This window comes from Macrobrachium rosenbergii, chromosome 55 (assembly GCF_040412425.1).
Source record: "Macrobrachium rosenbergii isolate ZJJX-2024 chromosome 55, ASM4041242v1, whole genome shotgun sequence".
In the NCBI taxonomy this organism is placed as follows: Eukaryota; Metazoa; Arthropoda; class Malacostraca; order Decapoda; family Palaemonidae; genus Macrobrachium; species Macrobrachium rosenbergii.
In genome coordinates this window covers 74,430,973-74,444,095 of record NC_089795.1, presented here as the reverse complement: position 1 = coordinate 74,444,095, position 13,123 = coordinate 74,430,973, and the positions used below count along the sequence as shown (strand labels likewise).

Below are 13,123 nucleotides of genomic sequence, written 5' to 3'. Positions count from 1 at the left end.
GCACCTTTCAATTTCCCTTCCAGCGCTGAATGACCTCAGAGGCCCCAGCGCTTGGCCGGTGGCCTAAATCCTATATTCTATTCTCTTCTGTTCTACTCCTCAAAATTAGAAGTGAAGCTGTTGAGTAGACTTGTATCCCTTCTTAATCAAAGAATAAGGAAAAGTGAGATTAAGCTCTAGAGGGTGGTGGGTCGCTGCCTAAGTGTCTACTGCTGTAAGACTGACGCCGCCGAAAGAGAAAGAAAAAGAAGAAAACAAGAGCACAAAAGGACGAGAGAGAAGTGGCGCAAAAAGTCGCCTCCATTGTTTACTTTGATGCCGCTCCTCAGTTTTTCTCCCTTTGCCGTAAGTATCTTCCCATCTGGGCCTTCCAGAGGAAGACGGTCAGATTTGCTTTTCAACCGATGATTTTCTGTACAGACCAACTACGACTGGAATGCATGGATAAAGGACTAACAAACAGACGTGAAGTACTCGTTAGTGGAAGTGAAATGGAGTGCAGTTTATGCAATATATCTTACATTCGGTCTTCGTTATTTATTGTCGACATGGCCTTGGCTGAGCGAGCTAGGTTAATGTGTTCGTTTTGCCATGTGAGCTGTTTGATTGGGGCGTTATTTGGATTGCGCGTTCATAATTAATTCGCTGTCTCTCTTTACGTCAGTGGGTGCTATGTTACGACCAGGTTAGCAACGAGTCCGTCTTCCCACACCGCTAGAGAATCGTTTATTCCTTTTCGCTTTTCATCTCTATTTCAGATATTATATATATATATATATATATATATATATATATATATATATATATATATATATATATATATATATTGTGTGTGTTTGTTGTAGGATTCAGAATATGTGAAAAGCAAGGCGTGAACAGTTTCATCTAAGGAATTTGTTTAGAAATGACAAATTTTAGGAGCATTTGATCCCCTGAGGGCCAGCACTAAGCACGGAGTAACAGTGATTCATCTACACTGTCTCGATGAATCCTGTTTAGTACTAGCCCCTGAGGGTCAAATGCACTTAGGAATCATTAGATCCTCTGGAAGGGTTAGCACTAAACACGGAGAAATAGCACCTCTCAAGGGCTAGTATTTAAACACGGCGAAACAGTGTAGATGAATCACTGTTTCGGCAATGTAGTACAAGCCCTATATACATATCAAATGTTCCAGAGCGAGTTGCTATATTTATACAAATTCCCTAGAATTTCATTAAATATATGGATTTCACATATTCCCAGTGTAACAAATATAGTATATATATATATATATATATATATATATATATATATATATATATATATATATATATATATATATATATATATATATATATATATATATATATATATATATATATATATATATATATGTACACACACATCGGTGTAACAAATTTTGAATCGGCAGAGAGAAATCTAGTAGTGTGCCCTTGAGAAAGAAACACTTTGACGTGGAAGTTTTTATACGGGGAGGCTAATTGCTAGAAACTCGCAGAAAATTTAATTGACATGAAAGGTCGAATGTTTTCAGGACATGAAAGGTCGAATGTTTTCAGAATACAAAAGGGAATGGTAATGGAGGGGGTTTGAGAACATTTCAGTGATAAGATACCAAGTAGTTGGGGATTCGTTCCGCACATCTGCATTATAATTGTTCTTATCAGCATTCTAAAAGCAGTGCGATAAACGCTTGATAAAACTAGCCCATATAAAAGTACGTAGTCACTGTTATCCTCACAAATTATTTTTCAAAGACTAGGAAATCCGACATTTGGTTCCTGTTCCAACTTTACGTAATTCTCCTACTAGGAAATCCAAATTCCACTCAGAAACACTCGAGGTACCGTACTGAGGCGATCCCGATATAGAGAGTGGCCGGATCTGTTTCTTTCTCGGTGGGAATTGTTATGAAGCTGGTACACATTTCGGCGAAGCAGCCTCCTCTCGGTAGTAAACAACAGACCTCTGTTTTCTTGGCTCACGTGTGTTGGTTGTGGGCTCTTTCCGCTCTGGTCAGTAAGGTACTTGCTTACTTTTCGTTCTTGGCAACAGCAAGGGTAGTTTTACTCGGAGAAAGAGGCTGGTTAGTGAGAAGTGTATAAAAAGTGTGAAGATTCGAGATTTTAAAAGGGTATTATGGGTATTGAAATGATATTTATTATATTTATATAAAATATATATATATATATATATATATATATATATATATATATATATATATATATATATATATATACATACATACACACACACTCACTATTTTTTTTAACCACTTGTTTCTGTACCCTTGAAATTACAGGGAAGAGGTTGATAACTTTTGTGTTTTTCTTCGAGATTTTAATATTCTGTTGTGGTTATTGCAATAATATATATATATATATATATATATATATATATATATATATATATATATATATATATATATATATATATATATGAATGTCTTTTCCTGTAATAACACAGTGTAATATGAATATAAATTTTCATATAAACACTATTTAAAACGTTGCAACCATATATTTCCGTGGGTCACTTGCTTCTGTGCCCCTGTTCACTACAGTTGCAACTTTAAATAGTGGACTTTATGGGCTTTTTTATACTTTCACATACATATATATATATATATATAATATATATATATATATATATATATATATATATATATGGTATATATATGTATGTGTGTATATATATATATATATATATATATATATATATATATATATATATATATATATATATATATATATATATTAATCAACCATCCGTTTCTGTACCCTTGAAACGTCTTATAGAAAGAGGCTGTTAACCTTATGCTTTTCTTCACCCTGATTACGACAATACTACAATCCACTAACTACCAGGGACAAAATCTCTCCTAATTCATCAGAAGGGTTTCATAGAACAACGACTAAACTGGTCTGCCTCTAGGGAATCGAACCCGGTCCAACCCGCCGGTCACGAGGAAGCATTCTGACCGCTAGAATTTTAATAGTCAGCCTCTTGAATAAAATACTTTCTTTCACTAGTCAATGACATCCAGCAACTGACTTATAATTCTTAGTGTTTATATCCAGATGATAAATCAACTTAGTTCAGTGCTACATTTAGTTGACGTTTCAGTCTCTAGAACTCCTTTCTTCAGGATTCTAGAGTTGTCCAAAATATTTTATTCACATTATAAGTAGTATGGTAATATTTCAGTATCAAGTTGATGGTGGTCATTACATTTTCTCTTTGTATGTTCCCAAGTTATTTTACTCAAATTATAAGTAGTATGGTAATATTTCAGTATCAAGTTGATGGTGGTCATTACATTTTCTCTTTGTATATTGATGAAAAGTAATGCATGTTACCTCTTAATATTTGAAAGGAAAAGTATTCATGTTAATTCTTGAAGTGTGCAGTGAAAAAGTGATTCATGTTACTTCTTAAGTATGAAGGGCATGCAAGCCCTAACGTATGGGTCTGGAGAATTATCCGCTTAATATTGGGTAAACCAGATTTTGAGGCCATTAAAATGCTCCGGTGACGGGCCATGTAAATTTTACATCGTTTGCATGCAGCAGGTCGTTCGATAATGTAAGCAAAAGGACAGACGCAAACATGTCCTGTCGTCGCTTATACCCTTTTTGTGTCTCTCTGTCTCCCTTTTTTGTGGGTGTGTGTGTGTGTGTCTGTGCGGGGGGGTGTGAGGGAGGAGTTGCTAATATACGGCTTTTATCGTAAAACGATTCATTTTTTGTAAAATTATTCCGTTACTCAATTTCTTCTGGAATTTCAGCTCTCTCATGATGAGGAGAAGAATGTTATAATGTAACAATAACCTGAGTGACGTGGAAAAAACTTGATTATGCAAAAGGAATCTTCATCGATTATGCATGACAGACTACATCGATGCATTGCACACTCATAAACTGATAGCGCTTCCAATATTATCAATTTCTGAATTATTTTTCTTTAATTTTGGTGCACGTTTGGCTGCCGTGTAATAGGTTATAGTATCGGGAATTTCTGAACCTGAGGAAGTGTCATTTTGGAGAGCAGAGATGATGATGGTAATGAATCTCTTTCCAGAGCTCTTGAGGCTTGCTAAGCTACTCCCGTTTCAGGTTTTAATTCTGTCTACTTTGTATATTACTGTGTAATCTTATTTTAAAGGATTTTGGTATTTGTAAATAAATAAATATTTTCCTTATATTTTGGCGTATATATGCACATGGTCGCATCCTCTCATCGCCTTGTTTTTAATTAAAGAGCCTTAAATAATTGTACCTAAGCCCGTATATAATCTGTCCGTTTACTTTCTCTATCCGTTTATTTCCGGCGTTGTTGACTTCTGTTGTTATGAAACCAGTTTACCTGACACATGAAAATAGTTTTGTTCCAGTAAAGCAATATGCTAAAAGTCAGGGGACGTAAAACTGTAGCGTGAAGGCTGTGTGGTGTTTCAAGATGATCTGCTTCATTCCAGGCGAATAAACACGATTTTATGGCTTCACGAACTTTCGAACACTGCTTCGGTTATTTTGGGTCGTGTTTGTACTTTCGTATCTATACAGAGTCAAGTTTATCCGCTCTCTCGCATCTTTATGCATCCATCATAAACCGGTAAACAAATGCCATCGTATTTTCCCGGGATTTTGATGCAAGAAGAGGATTCCGTGAAAGTGGCCAGCACTTTTGGTAAGATATTGTCAAGTTCCTGGACAGTTTATGAAAGAAAGTGCTGACGTGTTGATAACGCACTGCTCAAGTTTTGAAATGAATAGGAAGGAGGCGATCGCTCTCCAGTTATTTTCAGTCAAAACTACCAGTTAGAGTTTATTGAGGAGAGAGAGAGAGAGAGAGAGAGAGAGACCCAAACGTAGTGGATTGCCAGTTCTTGCCGTATGAGGAAACAGTTGGACGGCAAATGATAATTCTGTAGTTAGCGTTATTTAAGTGTTCGTAACTCGATATTGATTGCGGATTTGTATCTCGGCTTGATGAGTTGCAATGCTTTGTTTTAGTTATTTGTAGACATATACGCTTTTGCAACTTCAACGCCGGTATTTTGACCGTAATCATAGTAATTATGCTGAAAACAAGTTGAGTTTTTACAAGAGAAAATTTTGTTATCGCATGTCGTAGACAATATAATTTGCATGTCCTTAGCATATTCGTAGTCCTACTTTTGCCTTTGAAAGTGTATTGGCAATGAAAGTATTGATCCACATCACAAAACGTGATATCAGTGTTTATACATTCATGTAAGCGAAATTAGTCACAGGAAGTTAGGGAATATTTTTGGAAATTCAGAAAAAAGACTGATGTAATAATTATCAGAGACTGAAGCTGAGCATAAAAGGTAAGAAACGCATATTTAAAATTCTCAGCTACAACGTGCAGTCAAAATGGATTAGGAATTAGCATGTCGCAAATTTGTTCTGTAGAAGGTCGTATGTTGTGCGTGATTAATTCTGAAATTAATTATCTAGAAACTAATTAATACCCAAAGACCCCCAGCTAAAGGAATGTAATGCAGGTTTTCTCTCTGTTACGTTGAGATGTAGCCTACTCTTTTATTAAGTGAAGAAGGGTAACTGATGTTACAGAGAGACTTGTGTAAGTATGATTGTATTGTATCACTTAGTGTTACATTTGTTGTTTTAGTCGTTGTTGTTACAATTATTTGTTCTGACTGCTAATTTTTCAAAGTTCATATAGTTTATACCTATGTAACGGCCAGTGTGTACTCCCAAACAGCTGGTAAAGAATCTCTCTCTCTCTCTCTCTCTCTCTCTCTCTCTTCTCTCTCTCTTCTCTCTCTCTCTCTTTGATGTCATAAGAGCCTTAATGACGCATTCCTGTCCCATCTCCCTTCCGTGGAGGAACTAACGCATAAATGGAGCCTTGGGTAAACAGGTTACGAGGGACAGCGCACTCTTTGTGTGGGCCGAATCAAGTAAAACTTCCTAAGTAACTCCGTAACGGGAAGTTGTAAGATGGTTCTTTTTATCCCCGTGGGATGAATCGCGCAAATAGGGATATAGCATATTGGAATTCTTTCGCTCCTCAAGTCTCCTGTAGGGTCCTGGATATCGCTTTAGAGAGCAAATGAATTGTGTAGATGATTGGAGATCATTTTTATGCGAGTGTGTGTGTGCGTGTGTGTGTGTGACAGAGAGAGAGAGAGAGAGAGAGAGAGAGAGAGAGAGAGAGAGAGAGAGAGCATTCCTAAAGGAAGAAGAAACTGGAATTTCGTAGTATTGTTATATTAAGGTAAAATATGCCAATATTTTACCTTACATCTTCTCAATCATAATCCATATTTTTGCGTATCAGTTTTGGTGCTCAAGTGATTTCAAACTTGGCGTGGGAAGATCAAATATTCAGTATCTTATTGCTAAATCTTCTTCTGAATTCTTCTTCTAAAATATCAGGTGTATCATTCGTTTTTCTTTGTGATTTTTTTTTAAATCCTAATTACAAAAGATACAAGCTGGAAGCATCCGTCGCGGCTTAGAATATTATTCTCATATTTGTAGTGCTTCATCATTTCTCTGCACTCTTGATATGATCACATACGGTGCTGTTCGTCCTGACAATGACACTCCCCTCTCCCACGCTTTATCCTGCCTAGGACTTACTCCTTTCCACCGCTAGGTATCCTTGCTTTTCTTTCTCACAGAGAGAGAGAGAGGAGAGAGAGAGAGAGAGAGAGAGAGGATATTTCAGAGAGAGAAGATTACTTTTCTGCTGAAAAGTACATTAGAATGGAGAGAGAGAGAGAGAGAGAGAGAGAGAGAGAGGATAGAGAGAGTTGAGAGCTGAGATTGCATAGAGAGAGAGAGAGAGAATATTTTCGGTTGCTTTTCTGCTGAAGTTACATAGAATGAGAGATAGAAAGAGAGAGAGCTGGGGATAGTTACTTTTCTGCTGTTACATTAGAATGAGGTTTCGAGAGAGAGAGAGAGAGAGAGAGACATTAGAGAGAGAGAGAGAGAGAGAGAGATTTCGGGGACTTTTTTTGCTGAGTACATAGAGAGAGAGGATTTTTCTCTGCTGAAGTAGATTAGAATCCTTCGTCCTCTTAGCTTGCAACATCCGTTAGGCTATTAATTCTAATTTAGTTTCTTGCAACCAACGAACCCTTTTATTATTTGAGTTGGTCACCGTTTCACTCCCCCCTACTGCCAATCTTTGATTTTTCACTCATGTATTGTTCTAATTTTTCCTTATCAATTATATGCTTGAAAAGGCGGATCTAGAGCTTCCGTCCGAATTAAGCCTTACTTTTTTTATACCTTTTTTGTTTTTATTGGCTGGTCTTTATAAAGGTTAAAAAGGTATGAAGTGAATAAATGTGTTGTGATCCGTGGCTGGAGTACATTGAAAACTGCTTTACAGTCTATATTTGTCTTACGATTGTCAGCTTTGTCTTATCATCTATATTATTGGGATGCCTGTTCCGTCGACCGTTGGCACGCAAAATATTTCTAGAAAAGAAAAATATTTATAAATATAACTCAAAAAGATTGCAGTTGTAAGTGTATTGCTGTAGATGCTTACTGTTGTCCGTGTATAGGCTACACGTACTGACAGGTGTATGCGCGTGATTGAAAGCTCTGACTATAACTTTGGATGACAGACAGTTGTATACGTATGAAAAACATTATTGGAGGCCTCTCTAACCAGATGAAATTTTAGGTCAAGCGATTGTTGTAACTGACACCCATCTTGTTACAGTGGTACCACAATGTCGCCACACCATCGTAATTGTTATTTTAGAGTCGTTATACGACGACGGTTACATTGCCTTAGCATACATTTAACATTATGGTTACCACTTTAAAGTTCGTGTTATGGAAGACAATTGAAGAAAAACACTCCATTTTGGTTATTACACATTAATTATAGACGAGTACTGTGTTGTATATGAACCTTAGATACGAACAAGGCATGGACGGAATACGTACATATTGTCGTATACGTGTAGACCGTCTATTTAATATTTCCCTTAGAGATAAATACGTTTTAAGAATCTTTTCTCTCGTTTTTCAAGAGCCACTTATGTTTTTGTTTCTTTGCAGTCTCAGTCAAGTTGATTTGTTTTTTTGAAATCTGAAGTGGGAACCACCGAACTGGGCAAAAATTTTGCATATGATATAACCATATACAAAGAAAAAGATCGTAAAATTTGGCCACTACAAAGAATGGTCATGGATTCTAGATTCTGGTGGCAAAGAGAAAGGAGGGAGCGGGAGGAAGGGTTGTGTTCTAAATGCCTTTCCATGCAGGATAAATGGAGAGACTGTAGCTCAAGTGCTCTGCATATCTCTCAGAGAGTTATTGCCGTGCATTCAGCGCCTCTTGGAAACAGTGGCTAGATTAAACTCACAGAAAACAGTAATGAAGCAGCGTTACAGCAGAGAAGTGATGTATGACTTTGAAACACTCACTGAGTTACTGATAAGCCAAACTTTCCTCCTTCAAAGAGAACGAGAACAGAGACTCTCGCTACTGCGAATCGTGTTGTCATTGTCAGAGATGGCCCAGGTCTGGACCCAGTACTTAAGAAGGGTATGTCTGGACATTTGAAAAGCCTATCTAGTTCCTAAGATTTTGTCTTACGGTTTTTAGGAATTCCAGATTGTCTTTGGGTGCTTATAACTACGATTAGAGTGTACATGTCATTTTGTAAACGCATCATCATCATCATCCAGGTGCCATATCCCCAAGGACGTCGGCAGTCATGGCTCGCCACTCCTCTCTATTTCCGGCTCTCTGCAGCAACTGAGCTGCAGACATTCTTCCTCCAGTCATTCTCACCAATCCATCCATATATTTTTGTCTAGGCCTTCCTCTCGGCCTCCTTCCATTGATTTTACCAGTGAGAGATGTTCTAGTTCTAGTAAACGCAAGCATTCTGAAAGTGCTGCTAAAGCAGTGCATGTTCTCTACTGACTCCCAACCAGCTGATGCCTATGAACATTCCGACCAATGGAAGATCTGAAATGGTTTTTGAATATGAGTCCAGAGTCGACAATAGTCTCCCGTCAAAATGTGTTCAGTAAAAAAAAAATAATCTATGGTGTTTCGTGCCACGATTTTATCTCGCCTTAGCGTGACAGTACACGATTAAAAACAAGGTAGCACGTGCTGACGAACAGACAAATTGAGCAAACGGATGATGTCTTTTCGTGCACATCTATTCGTGATGTATTATGGCGGTACCAAGTTTGACTGAAATCCCTTCAGTCGTGTAGGATGGATTTGCCTAGACAGGTTTAAGTGGGACAGACACCGGTGGACAGCAAGATGGAGAAACGAGGTTGAAAAAATGCAACTAGTAATCACGAACATTTATTACTGTTGGGAGATTTGACATCCGCTGAAATCCGCTTTAGTGTGTGCAACTTGAGATTTACTTGTTATCTTTTTCGAATGATAAGTTGTGAAATAACATGCTGTGGAACTGGAAATTTTAGTTTGAGACCTTGATTCCAAGGCTAGGTTGTTTTTATTTACGGACAATTGTAATTCATTCACGCTTATTAGCCGTAGGCCTAGTCTGATGAGGTTCTTGAAATTATGTAGTGAATTTGCTGCTTGTTGAAAATGGAGGTTAAATTTCTTTATAAGATGCCAGTATCACTGCCTCGAAAAACAAGAGTTCCCTGAATGAAAAGGCAGCTGCAACATGCTTATATAACTGTTTATAAGGATAAGTTAGAAACTTAATCCCAAGAAGTGGAAGAATTAAGTAGCAAAGGGTGTTTGAAAATGTTAGGAAAGGAATTAAATATTAGGGAGATTATTGACAGTGAAAGAAACCGAAACTATCATAGATAGTTACACCTTGAAAAAGTGAATTACGAAAGTGAACTTACATATGAATTAATGTATGGATGATTATTCTGCTGTAAATTCTAGAATACAAGCGAACCTTGATTGAAGGATATGATCCAAAAATTAGTGTAAACTCAGTGGAAGTATTGTGACAACTCATAATTCCTTGAATTTAGGAAGAAATGACTTGTAGAGCCTTTTTTTTTAAGAAAATAGGGCTATCAGCAGAGCTGCTGAAAACATAAAATTATTTCGCATATCCTTGTAAGCGTCGTTGCAAAGGTCTTTGACATGCAAGATTAGCACTGAAGAGAGATCACAAGGTGGTGTCTACCTTTGTCTAAATGAGAGGCACATAGCATGTACCTGGCGCTATTATTTGTCCGCATGGATAAATTTAGTTAATGAGAAATGTAAGAGAACACAAAGAACGATCGATGATAATGAAGAAATTAATTCAGTATTACGTAAAAGCAATGCACTCTGTGAGATCAAAATTCATCATCATCGCCTCAGTTTTGTGCGACGCAAAGGACCTCAGTGAAATTCAGCCAGTCATCTTTTTTCCCGAACTTGTCATCCACAAATCTCGACCCATCGCCAGCCTCCCCTCTCACAGTTCTCATCCGAGTAGCTCTTGATCTTTCACCGACTCTTGTGGTGCCCACAGGAGCCCACCTGGCTCTGTCACCCACTATTCTCCCGGATTGGATGCAGAGGACATGTCAAAGCCATTTCCATCTCTCCATCATTATCGCATCTACTTATGGAACTTCCATATGTAACTTCCATAATTTTCCTCATGGTATCGTTCCTTTGTCCAGCCATCGAACTCCTAATACTTTATTCTTAAAGCTATATCTCAAATCGGCGAAATCTTTTAGACATAGTCACGTTGTCAAACCATGCTTCATGTCCAGATATCATTACAGATTATGCAAGACTAATGTATAATCTGACTTCCATATTTGATTTCCAATTTAGTGGCAAGAAGATCCAGTACAAACTGATTTATATCATTGTTCACTTAACTCAGCGACAGCGCTTAAGAAATATGTAAAGAATAGGTCAAGAATATTACTTAATGTATATTAATCAATATGCATACCCACAGAATAGAACCCTTTGTTTATATTACCAGTGATAGGTTAATGAATATATGCAACGAAAAATTATTATTGTAGGAAATGAGGCCATATGTAAGTATGGAATCGTGTCATGTATGCTTCCAAAAGGAGTAAAAATGCTTCCAAGGTGGAATAGAACCCGAAATGGTCCAATTTGTCGAAGTACTAAGACGCTGGAAAAAGATAAATTGTTTACAGCGGAACCCGTTAATGATGTCCGCACGCACGTATGGTTCATGTTTATGGAGAACTATGGGTAAAAGACATCATTTCGAAGAAGATCAAGAGCCTTGTCCTTCGTCAGGAGGCTGTATGGAATACCTGAGGGTGCTTGACATCGCCGCCTTTCAGTTGTGTTGTGCGTAGGTGTTTTGGAGTACCCCAGTCCCAGGTGACACTCACTGAGCCGTCTTACTCCCGATCATGAACACAGCCAGTGTCTTCGAACTCTGCTCTGTGAAGGGTCTCGATACCACCGCCCACAATTTACGATTTTTTAGAATTTATATTTTTATTTTTTTTATTTTTTAGTTCCCATGCCTAGAGGAAATAGTACTTTCAGACTTCTTTTTTCATCTTATTTAACATTTTATTTAAACAGCAATCTTTTTGCGATAATCTTTCTCCACAATTGAGTTTTCTGTTGCAAGTATGCTACTATACTAAACTGAGCAATAATGAACGTTGATCGTTTGAATTATTATAATTTCTCTACTAAAAATTCGTGTGACACTGCTTTGTAGAGTATTGTGTTACTGGAGTGTTATTCTCGATCCAGGAACGATTGAAATTGAATGGTGTCAAGACTTGGTCTAAATTAAAATTTCTCATTTAGTGGAAATCAGTTTTGCCTTTGGTGACGTATAATGATAACAATGATGATAATTCCCCAATTACTGCGGTACAAAACATCAGTCCCGAATTCATTCATAAAATTGTGTGTCAAGAAATATGTGTCGTCCATGCTTTCGTAACTGAGATTTCATAATAATAATAATAATAATAATAATAATAATAATTAAACGTGTAAATATTTTTACTGTTTTTAAATACGGCAAGTCAGTATTAGTGTACCTATATCTTAGAGCCAGTGTATGCATAACATAATTATACCCCATAATATTTGGCAAACATTCGGGCACCTTTAAGAAACTGAAACTATAAGTTTCTCTCTTATCCGCTTCTACACATCATAAACAAAAGTATTTTCCTTACCTTTTGGTTCTCCTCTTCTTTTAGTGTTTCCTTCCTTTCTTTCCCGGGATTTTAATGAACCTTGAAAAATAAAAAAAATAAAAATTTAAAAATAAACAAATGAAATGATCCTTTCAGGTGAACAGAGCCGAAAAGGTGATGTAGCCTTACGAGGATGCTAAGACATCATCCTCTTTTTTTCCTTTCTGTTAACCTTCACATGACTCTCACTGTCTCAGTATCTCTTGCTCTCTCTCTCTTACACACACACACACACAAGCTCTCTACGTGCACCCTCGCCGTTTCTGCAACTGCGGTGACAACGGTCGTCGTGTTTTTAGACTTATTTGTCTACAGACTGTTGGCCCTCAGGTGCCTGCTTCACCTCCGCTGTGGGTCGCCATCCTTCTTGTCGATGGAAGGTCGCAGGTCCTTCTCAAGGATGTTCCACGCAGCCACAGGTGCCAAGGGAAGCGAGAGAGAGAGAGGGAGACGCTATGCAGAGTTGTGCGTGTACACCCGACACTATCGGCACCACAACACTACTGACGAGCTGACACTTAGCTTTAGAGCCACCTTCACTCCACCCTCTCCATCAACCCTACCGAGCCAATAGACCCCTACCCTGCTGCTGCTGCTCTCTCTCTCTCTCTCTCTCTCTCTCTCTCTCTTTCCAATATATTTGTACATAGACAAACTCTCTTTCTTCCCCTTTCATATGAAAAATAGTTCTCAAGACGACGTACATCAGTTTTTAAGCTGGCACCGTATCCCCTCATATTTTCGCTAAGTGACAGATCACATTGAAATTATTTTTCGTTTTACCTGTGATCCAAGAAAACTTGACGTTCCCCATGAAGGCCAGACGTTTGAATTATCCGCAAAGGTGCGTTGCGAGTAATGTCACTGGTTGTGTAGTTTGGATAATCATAAATCGTGCCCAACCATGAATACAAATTTAA

The 13,123-nt window shown here is 37.6% G+C and overlaps 1 protein-coding gene across 2 annotated transcripts in view; it reads right to left on the bottom strand.

Moving 5' to 3' along the window:
• LOC136835427 (solute carrier family 35 member F3) overlaps positions 1 to 12,711 on the bottom strand; it is a 341,991-nt gene extending 329,280 nt beyond the window's left edge. Inside the window, exon 1 of one of the 2 annotated variants that reach the window (XM_067098950.1) lies at positions 12,183 to 12,711. The gene's annotated coding sequence lies outside the window, so the exon portion shown is untranslated. The remainder of the gene's footprint in view (positions 1 to 12,182) is intronic. The other variant, XM_067098951.1, reaches the window with a different exon arrangement.
• Positions 12,712 to 13,123: the final 412 nt, after the last annotated feature.